General features: G+C 58.9%; 1 protein-coding gene across 2 annotated transcripts in view; it reads right to left on the bottom strand.

Annotated features, from left to right (window-relative positions):
- CERS4 (ceramide synthase 4) overlaps positions 1 to 9,587 on the bottom strand; it is a 32,486-nt gene extending 22,899 nt beyond the window's left edge. The window contains exon 1 of one of the 2 annotated variants that reach the window (XM_034996400.1): positions 9,460 to 9,587. The gene's annotated coding sequence lies outside the window, so the exon portion shown is untranslated. Of the gene's footprint in view, positions 1 to 3,347; positions 4,011 to 9,459 lie in introns of those variants that run through there. The other variant, XM_034996401.1, reaches the window with a different exon arrangement.
- Positions 9,588 to 9,861: the final 274 nt, after the last annotated feature.

Genomic DNA, 9,861 nt, shown 5'->3' with positions numbered 1-9,861 from the left:
GGGCTCGATCCCAGGACCCTGGGATCATGACCTGAGCCGAAGGCAGATGCTTAACGACTGAGCCACCCAGGCGCCCCAGGGAGGGAGAGAATCTTTTTTTTTTTTTTTTAAGATTTTTATTTATTTATTCATGAGAGACAGAGAGAGAGAGAGAGGTAGAGGGAGAAGCAGGCTCCCAAGGAGCAGAGAGCCCAATGCGGGACTCGATCCCAGGCCCCTGGGATCATGACCTGAGCAGAAGGCAGACGCTTAACCATCTGAGCCACCCAGGCGCCCGGAGGGAGAGAATCTTAAGCAAGCTCTATGCCCAATGCAGAGCCTGAGGCAGGGCTTGATCTCACCACCCTGAGATCATGACTTGAACTGAAATCAAGAGTCAGACCCTTAAACCACTGAACCACCCAGGTGCCCCAACGTCCCTATTTCATGGAAGAACTGAGTCTCGGGGACCCCGGGTCACACAGCCAGGAAACAGCTGGTGTCTGAACTCTGCTCTATACCACTAGGCGCTCGGGATAGACCTGGGCTCACAGAACCTCGGCTCAGCCACAGCAACCCTGGCATTCTTGGAAAGCAGAACCTGCCTTTAGCCCCTGACTCCACTCCATCTCCACCTCTCTACGCTGGACTCTGCCTAGGTCCCCAGAGACACCCCGCCCTTTCCTTGGCCAATCGCAGTGGCCAATTCTTTGTCTATGTATCCATGACATCCTATTGCATATAGGACTCCTTGTCTGCCCCTCCCTCCAAGAACTGTGGCGTCCTGGCTCCCCTCCTCTCTGTTCTATCTCTAATGCATGCTGGTTTTCCTCTCCTTTGGCCCCAAATCCAGTCCCGGACCCCCACTACCATCCGCTGTGCCTGGAATTCGCACCCACCTGGAAGCTGCGATCGGCGCAGGCGCACGTTGGGGCTCCGAGTCCCGCAGCTCCCAGGTGTCTCCCCCAGCAAACCTGCTAAACCGAGAGCACCTGCCCCTTGCCCAGACACGCCAGGATCAAGATCAAGTCATCCTGCACCGGAGTGTGCGCTCTTCCTCCCCAGGCTTCTTGGCCAAGGTCACACCTCCCACCCAGTCTTTGGGGACAGGCATGTGGGAGTCGTCCCAGAGCCCTCCGCACTCAGCCCCTCCTCTCGGGCTGCGACGGCGTCCGCCTGCCACGTGACCACCGAGCGGGTCCCTTCCCACTCAGGTCAACAGCTGTGGCCTCCTCGCTGGGCTCCCGGCCTCTGGGCTTTGCCCAGACGGCCCTTCTAACGTGCAGATCACACCCGTGGCTTCAAATCCCGCAAATGCTCCTGCCCCCAGCACTGTGTCCCCCGGCACACCTCTGGGCTTGTGCTCGGTCTGTTCCCCCTATCAGTAATGTCCTCCTTTCTGCCTGCCAAAAGCCTTCCGCTTCTTCAAGGCTCTGTTCTCACACTCGTGGGCCAGAAAGCCCTGCCCCTGGGCTGGACTGGGGGCCCTCCCCTCCGTCCCTCCCACAGCCCGGTCACCCTGCCGCCCCAGCCCTCTCCCGTCTGTGCACCCACCAATCTCCTTCCAAAGCCTCGCTTTGTTTTTAAGCATGCTGATTTTTCAGAAGAAACTTTCCCTCCCTCCCCTCAAGGGAAAGTCGATGTCACTGCGGGCAGTGGCCATAAGACAGATACAATGAAAACAAGATGACATTCAGTCCTGGCCAGTGCTGGATGCTGGCGAGGCTGCCAGTCCGGGTCCGAGCTGTCCTTGTTCAAGGGGAGGGTGGCAAGCGCCTGTCACCTAGGCCTTAAAGATAGAGTGCGGCGTGGGAGGTTCCGGCCTCGAGGTCGCCCGAAGGGAGCGATTCTGTGACCTCTCCTTGCACACAGGCTGTCCTTGGGTTCCACAGATGAGGGAAGTAGTGCCCCAAGAGCTCCTCAGTGGCTGAGACAGGGCTGGGGAGGGACATCTTCGGGGGGGGGGGCGTCGAGGACGTTGGGGCGGGCAACCTGATCTGGGAACTCCACGCCTGGGCAGGAGTTTGGGGACATATAACCCAGCGGTGGGAGGGGCCAAGAAGAGCCGGTGTGGGAGAATTCCAGGTGTGGGACGCCGAGAAGGTGCCTTCTGAGCACAAAAAGGGGTGATGATGGGGAAAGGCAGGGCCTCGAGGGCTCTGGAGCCCCAGCACCCCCAGACACTGCCTCCCTGCCCCGACTGCCATGCCTCTGAACATGGGCCCACGCCCTTGTCCGGGTTCCGGGTCACACAGGGGCAAACCGTGACCTTCAGAGTCCACACACCTGGGCAGATCTGCTCCTGCGGGGTGGCCTCAGGCCAGCAGCACCTTCTGTGAAACTGTCCCCGTCCTGTCTGCCTGCCCAGGAAGGGTGCGGAGCCTGTGGAGGGAGCCCGTGAGCGCCAGTCGTCCCCTGGGTGCAGGGCTGGGGTTCCAAACCTCATGCGGTGGAGCAGAGAAGGGTCCCCCGCCGGAACGCCCGGCTGTCCGTGGGCCCTTTAAGGACCAGAGGTGCCTGTGTAACTAGAGGCCAAGCTGCACTTCCTCTCAGATGACCCCCTCAGATGGGATGTGCACAGATGCAGGCCTGCTCACCGATGGAGGGCAGGCGGCTGGGGCATGTAGGCAGGCGGAGTGCTTGTCCCCACCCAGCCCTCAGCAGCACGCAGCTCAGAGGACAAGCCTGTCCCTCCCCCCCGACCAGGGCGGGGGAGACCTCTTGCAGACACCACCCACCCCCACCCGTGGTTCTCAGCCAGGGTCCATGGCCAGATTCCCAGGGTCTGGTCAGATTTCAGAAACATCACTCTAATGCAATCCCCGGATGTCCCCTTGGCCTGAGTCACTATTCATCGCTCTTCCAAACCTTCAAAGTAAGCAGCCTGCTTGTTGCTTCTTCCAGGAAGCCTTCCGGGACTTCCAGGCTGCATTGCGGGTTCTCCATTTGGTGTTTTATTTTGCCTTGTAACTGCCCAGGAACGTATCTCTCTATCTCACCAACGAACAGGGGGGCTCTGGGCAGGCAGTCAACAGGGTCTGATTCCTGTCTGTGTCCACTGTCAGCTCCAACTCAGGCCTCAGTTCCGATATTACCTCCTCACAAGGGCCAAGTTAGATCAGCACAGGTAAGGCAAGAAAGAACGCCTTCGCCAGCTACAAAGCACGATGCTGCTAAAATTTACAAAGGGTGGTACTTCCGGAATATTTCAGTAATAATAGAGGCATCCAGTCTCTGTGTCCTGGGCAAGAATGAGCTACTCTAGATGAAAGCCAGTGGCTGGAAATGTCCACGTAGTAATGGTTTCTAAATATTCTGTGCCCAACATCTAGGCAGTATTTGAGCAATGCTGTGTGCAAACGACTTACGTTCTGGTTGGATTTCCCAAAGTCCCAAGGCACGACCTCTTCACCTATTTCCAGAAGTTCCATCAGTTACCTGCACGATTACCGTCCAAAGTTGAAACAGATTGAAACGGGTGAGCAGCTCCTGCCCTGTGGCTTGCTCCTGTCTCAATCCAGAAGTTACTGCAAGCATCTTTGATATTTCATCAGTGCAAATGCCACGGTTCCGACCGTACCCGCCACCGCCCTCCCACCCCCGGAAAGTGCTCTGAAAATCCTCAGCCCTAACAGTCAACTTCACCAAATGTGGGACCAACAACTCAGGCGTGTAAGTAAGAGGCCTCGTTCCCTGAGCTCGTCCCACAGGCTCTTAGATTTAATGAGCACCTCCTATTCCGTGCATCGCAATATGTCTGTGGAGTCATGTAAATTTCATGGCGTAAAAAAGGCTACAAGCTTCAAAATTCAAAATCAGTCCCTCGCCAGAGAGAACTACCCGAGAGGAAGCATGTGCCTGGGTACAACCCGACACCCCCTCCGAGAACCGCCTCAGTTTGCAGGCCCGGGGAACCTCTCGACTCCCAGTGCACGAGAAACTGGACTTTGGTGTTAGAAATGAGCCATCTGGGGTGCCTGGGTGGCTCAGTCGGTTAAGCAACTGCCTTCGGCTCAGGTCATGATCTTGGAGTCCCGAGATCAAGTCCCACATCGGGCTCCCTGCTCAGCAGGGAGTCTGCTTCTCCCTCTGACCCTCTCCCCTCTCATGCTCTCACTCTTCTCTCATGTTAAAAAAAAAAAAAAAAAAAAGAAATGAGCCATCTGGAAAACAGCACTGGGAACACATATCTAAAGGGTCATGGCATTTGCCCGGGGTTCATGGTCTATCAAAAAAACCTTCTTCTTATTCAAAAGTGAAAGATTCGAAATCTAGGAAGAGGGGAAAAAAACAGGACCACCTTAGAGAGGCTCCGCCCCCCCCCCCCTTACTCTCAACATGTTTGTGGAAAATTCTAGGAATATGTGGGAAAGTTCTAAGTGTCCTGACTCAGGGTCTAAATTGCCACCAACTGCTTCCAGGCTCTGGTTAGGCTCCCCCAGGAAGCTGCGGGGGGGTTGGGGGGGTGGCCAGTGCCAGGTGCTTCTGTGGTCCGCATTTTGCAGCTGCGTAAACTGAGGCACAGAATCACCCAAGGGCACAAAGGAGGAGGCAGTGGGCTGGGATTCAAATGTAAGCCCACCCGTCTCTAAAGACTGCCTCCTTGTCATCACCGCACAAACATTTATTGTGTGCCTGGAGCTGAGGTCCTGGACAGGGTGAGGGTTGGGGGCGGCAAATACTATACATTTTATTAATTTATTTCATTGTGCTGGATAGCGGAGAGAAAAATAGGGCGGGAAAAAGAGATCAGGAATTGGGCAGTGGGGGATGCGATTTTAAACAGGAAGGTCAGGATGGTCTCCTTAAGAAGGTGATACTTGAGGGGCACCTGGGTGGCTCAGTTGGTTAAGTGTCTGCCTTTGGCTCAGGTCGTGGTCCCAGGGTCCTGGGATGGAGCCCCAAATCGGGCTCCCTGCTCAGCAGGAAGCCTGCTTTTCCTTCTCCCTCTGCTGTTTTGTGGCTTGTGCTCTCTGGCTCGCTGTCTCTCTGTCAAATAAATAAATAAAATCTTACAAAAAAAAAAAAGGTGATGCTTGAGAAAAGAGATGAGGAAGCCATGGGCATAGAGCATTCTAGATAAAGGGAACAGGTTGTGCAAAGGCCCTGAGGCTGGGCCACGGGCAGTAGCTTCAAGTGATCGAGACGAAGCCCAGGGGCTGGAACAGAGGGCCATATGAGAAGAGGTGCTGGCAGGGAGGTGACAGCCTTAGATTAAGGCCCACCCTAGTCAACATCTCAGATGGAAAAATGAGATCCAGAGGCAGATGTTTGCAGAGCTTGTCCTGCCTACTCTCCCCTTCTGTCACTGTCCTTGTCCCCTGCCATCTCCTAAGAGTGTAGTTAGACTCCCTCGCTCCAGCTGTAGCTCCATGGCGCCTGCCAGGCTCATTGTCATAGCTGAGCCGGGGCCTAAGGGAGCTGCCCTGAGGTGCACCCATCCCTAGTTTGGAGAGGGGTGGGGTGGGGAGGACAGTGGTGGCCACAGGGTCCTGGATCAGCAGGACCACTGATCTCTTTGATCCAGAGTCCAAGGCTCTGAATCCTCTCATTAAGGCTTCTGAGGCTTGCTAAGGTTTGGAGGCATGCTTGGGTCAGCGGTGGGGGTGAGAACGGTGACCAGATCCAGGTGGCCAAGCCCTCGTCCACATGCACTGTGGGGGTGGGGGGGTGGGAGGGGGGAACTCGAGTCTTTTCCCTTCCACCTGGAAAGGGAGTGACAGCAGGTTGATGGTGCGACCATCCTCAAAATACAGCTGCTTTGGTTTTTGCCGCCTGCTATCCTCGCATCTCTGTCCCCTCCCTGAGAGTATCCTGCTCCATATCCAACTCTGTGCCCTGCCTGGCCTGCCCACCCGGTCACTGCCACTGCCTGCCTCCCCCCACCTCCTCCCTGCCTTCATACCCCCTATCTGTGCCCTCTTCCTGGCTACTTCACTTCCTCGGGGAAGTCTTCAAGGTCAGCTGAGCCCCCATCACGGGAAGAGGAAGACTTGCCCACCGGGAAAAGGGGTGGATTCTCTTCCTTCCTCCTGCCAGCCTCCTGCACCATCAGGGTTCCAGGAATGACGCCCCCACCCCGCAAATTGCAAAGCAGTGGGGCTCCGCAACCTCTTAACCTTCAAGCCAGGACCCTCCCAAGGTCTGCTGTTGTTGGACTGGGGCACCCTGAGACCTTCGCTCTCTTCGTCTGCCCCTCTGCCCACGCTCCCCTTTGTTCCCTCTGATCCAGCCACCCTGGCCTCCTTGTTATACCTCCGACATGCCAGGCCTGGTCCTGCCTGAGGACCTTTGCACATGCTGGTGCCTCTGCTTGGAATGCTCTTCCTCCAGATGTCCACCTGGCTCTTTCTCATCCTTCGGGTTTCACACCCACTCCCCCGCCTCCCTGCCTCTCACAACATTAGCTCCATGAGGTAGAAGCAGGGAAGCTTGTGTTCATTGCTCAGCCCGGTGCCTCCCACTGCAGGCACTTCATAAATACGTGCTGCATGAATAAATGACAGACACAGGGGCAGAAGGGAGGTGGGGCGGGGGGGGGGGGGGACAAGCACAGGATAGCGGGGTTCTTCAGGGTGGGCTGGCACCTCAGAGACACAGTCATGGGGTCCTGGGGCAAAATATGGGGTTGGGAGCCCAAGATGGTGGGGCGGGGAGAGAGTTGAGCTCCTGCGCATTCATTGTGGGGAATTGGTGGGACAGTCTCATATTAACAAAGGTATGAAGTCGAGATCGAAGGAGGAGAAAGACCTCTATGCCACTCTGGTCAGAGCCCATTCAAGTGTGGCAAAGAAGAGCCCATTCTGAATGGCTTGGGATGGGGTGGGAAAGACAGCCAAGGGAGGAAAATCCCTACCACTGAATTATTTAAGCAGAGGATTCAGAAACTCAGCTGAGCTGACCATTTCCTCCTTTTTGAAGCCCTTGCTCCCTGGCTTCTGGCTTGCCACCTAACTGTTTCCTTGCCTCCTCTCTCTGCCCAATCCCCCCAGGTGCTGATGCCTCCCAGGCTCCAAGCTTGCTTCTTCAAAGCCCACCCTGCATCTCGCCACCATCTGGGTGTCTAGCAACATCACAATTTCCAGATGCACCGGAACCTGCTCCCCAATCAGCGGCTGCCCCACCACCCCCACTTCCAATCTCTCCAGGATCCATGCACTTCTCCCTCATCCCCACCTCCATCTCGATCTGGACCAGCGAGGTTGCTTCCAGTCTGGTCTCTTAGCTCCTGCCATGCATCCTGCAGTTTCTCCCCTCCACATCTCTGTACCCTGGTCTCTCTGCCCTGTTAACTCTGAATCATCTTTAGTAACCCACCAATGATCACCTCCTCCAAGAAGCCTTCCCTGGGGAGGGTGAACCAGGCCACTCCTCCGGGCTCCCTCCCCCCAGACATCCAGGCACCTGCTGTTTTACCAGGTGCTTATTAGCACCTGGGCGCTGTGTTCACCTCTGAGGTGATGACTGCTATTATTCCCATTTTACAGGTGAAGAAGCTGAAGCAAAAAGGCGGTGAAGTCAGTAGCCTGGGCACCGAACTTAAGCGGGCAGGACAAGGTCAGAGGCAGCCTCCAGAGAGTGGGAGAGAGGACAGCCTGTGGTGCTCAGATAAGAGGAGCCTGTCCCCGGGCACCTTTGGCATCCCGAGGGTGGTGGGAGGCCCACTCCTGCTCCCCCCCACCCCCCCGGCCAACTACAGGAGCCCAGCGGCTTCTGTGCCAAGCGATCACTCCAAGCCAGGCGCTGGGCCAACCAAACACTTTACACGCCTGACTCACTCAGTCTGCAGAAGGCCCCGGGTCTGGAGGTGGGCAGTTACACAGTGCTCCCATTTCTCAGTGCAGGAAATGGGGGCTCATGACGCTGTGAACTCGCGCTGGCTCTGGCGGCCTCCCCCATTCTCTCAAGGCCCCGGAGGCTGCCACTGTTTTCAGCCAAGTCCTTTCCTAGCCAAGGCTTCCTTTGATCAGAACAACACTCCCAGGGATAGGTTCTACTGACCCATTTTACAGATGGGCAAACCGAAGCCCAGAAAACTTTCCCCGGGGTCACAAGGCCAGTTCCATGACCAAGTCTCCCAGCTCATTTCTACTACCTCTTCCCTCCCCTCTCAAGACACCTCCACTGGGAGTAGGTGAGCTGGGAAAGCCGGCAAGAAAGGTCCTGGCTTGGCCTGTGGGGACCCAGGTGGCTGAGTCTCCTGCCACCCACACCCCAGCCATCTTTATTCACAGCAGCTGCTCTTGGAAGGGGCCTGAGTGGAGACCGGGGACCCTGGGAGCTTCTAAGGCAACCCCATACTCCAGAATATCTTTCTCGGGCAGCCTCCCTAAAAGAGGACTGGGGAGAGCTTGGCCCCTGCACTCAACGGCTGGAGACCTTGCCTGGGTGTAGAGTGGGTCTCCAGGAGCCTCCCCCAACAGGTGGCATTTCAGAGGTTTTGCAAGTCAGACAGCCACGACAGCCCCACCCCACCTGCTTCTCCCTCAGTTTCCCCATCCCAGCAAGCAAAGGCCCCTGCATACTCCCAGCTGCCAGCGCCAGAAATCTCCTCCGCGCAGGTTCATTTACGCCCCACTTCTGAGCAGGCAGGGAACGCAGAGGATGTTCTTCTGCCAAAATGCACCCCCCCCCCCCGCGTCACCCCCTGTCCACCACCCCTTCCGGTGGGGGACAAGCCAGCAGCCTCCTCCCGGGTTTCCTCCCATCCCTCCTGCCCACAGCGGGGGATCTTCCTAAGACACAACAGGACCGGGTTACTCACTTTGCTCTAAGCCTCCCGTGGCCCCCCCAGACTTGAGAATGGAATCCACTCACTCCCCGCCATCTTCGAGGCGCGGGCCAACCTCCCCCCACCTCCGAGCCTCCCTCCCGGCGCTTCAGCCACGCTGGCCTCTTTTCTGCCCTGCAAACACACCAGGCTGGGCCCTACTTCTAAATCTCGCTGCTTCCTGGGCCTCAAAAGCCCTCGCGGGCTGGTCCACTCAGGCCCGAATGACACCTTCTCCGAGAAGCGCTCCCTGACCCTTCCTCCATCTCCCCGAGGTGTTGTCCTCCCCGCACTTAGCGCGGGCTGGAGTGATCGGAGCCTGTTTACACGGTGGCTAGCCGTCTACGCAGCCGGGCTGCGAGGTCAGGGCGCCGGCCGCGTCCCCAGCGCGGGCACTCCGTACGGTTTCCTTGGCGTCTGACCCACACTCGCGTCGCGCTCCTCGCATTCACCCACCCGCACTCCCCCGCGTCGCCGGGCCAGGCTCGCCCCCACTCGCTCCTGCCCGTTTCGCAGCCGCGTCCCCGGCGCTCGGGGGAGCAGGGCTCTCTCGGGGCGGCGGCCCGGGGCCTGGGACCGGATGGGAAGCCCCGAGAGGCCGAGAGGCCGCCCCGGGCGGGGTGAGGGGGGGCCGGGGCCGCCATGGCCGCGGAGGCGGGGCCGGGGCTCGCCGCGAGCGTGGCGTTCGGGGCGCGGGGGCGCTCGCTTACCTGGGGGCGCAGGCGGCGGGGCGCACCGGGGGTGGGCGGCAGAGGCGGAGGGGAAGGAGCACGCGCAGCCCGCACGCGGCCGCCGGACTCTGCTCCCAGCGCCGCCTCGGCCGTGGGGCCCGGGGGTAGGCTGGGGTGGAGGGAACGGGGCGGGGCCGGGGCGGGGCCGGGGCGGGGCCCGGCGGGGCGCGGGGTCCTGGCGGCGCTCGGCCCTCTCCGCGGACTGGACCGCTTCCTGGACCCCCGCCCCCCCGCCCAGCCCCCCCCCCGACCCCCCCCCCCGGGCCCCCCCCCCCCCCCCCCCCCCCCCCCCCTCCGGCCCGCCCCCCAGGCCCGCCCGGAGGCGCGCCTGGCCGAGAGCCAGCCTCAGGTCTTTTGCTTGCGCCTTATCTCTCGCCTTTG

Source organism: Mirounga leonina, unplaced genomic scaffold (genome assembly GCF_011800145.1).
Source record: "Mirounga leonina isolate KUSES-001 unplaced genomic scaffold, KU_Mleo_1.0 Mir_94, whole genome shotgun sequence".
In the NCBI taxonomy this organism is placed as follows: domain Eukaryota; kingdom Metazoa; phylum Chordata; class Mammalia; order Carnivora; family Phocidae; genus Mirounga; species Mirounga leonina.
Note: the sequence above shows the minus strand (reverse complement) of the source record. Positions and strands in the feature narration are given on the sequence as shown.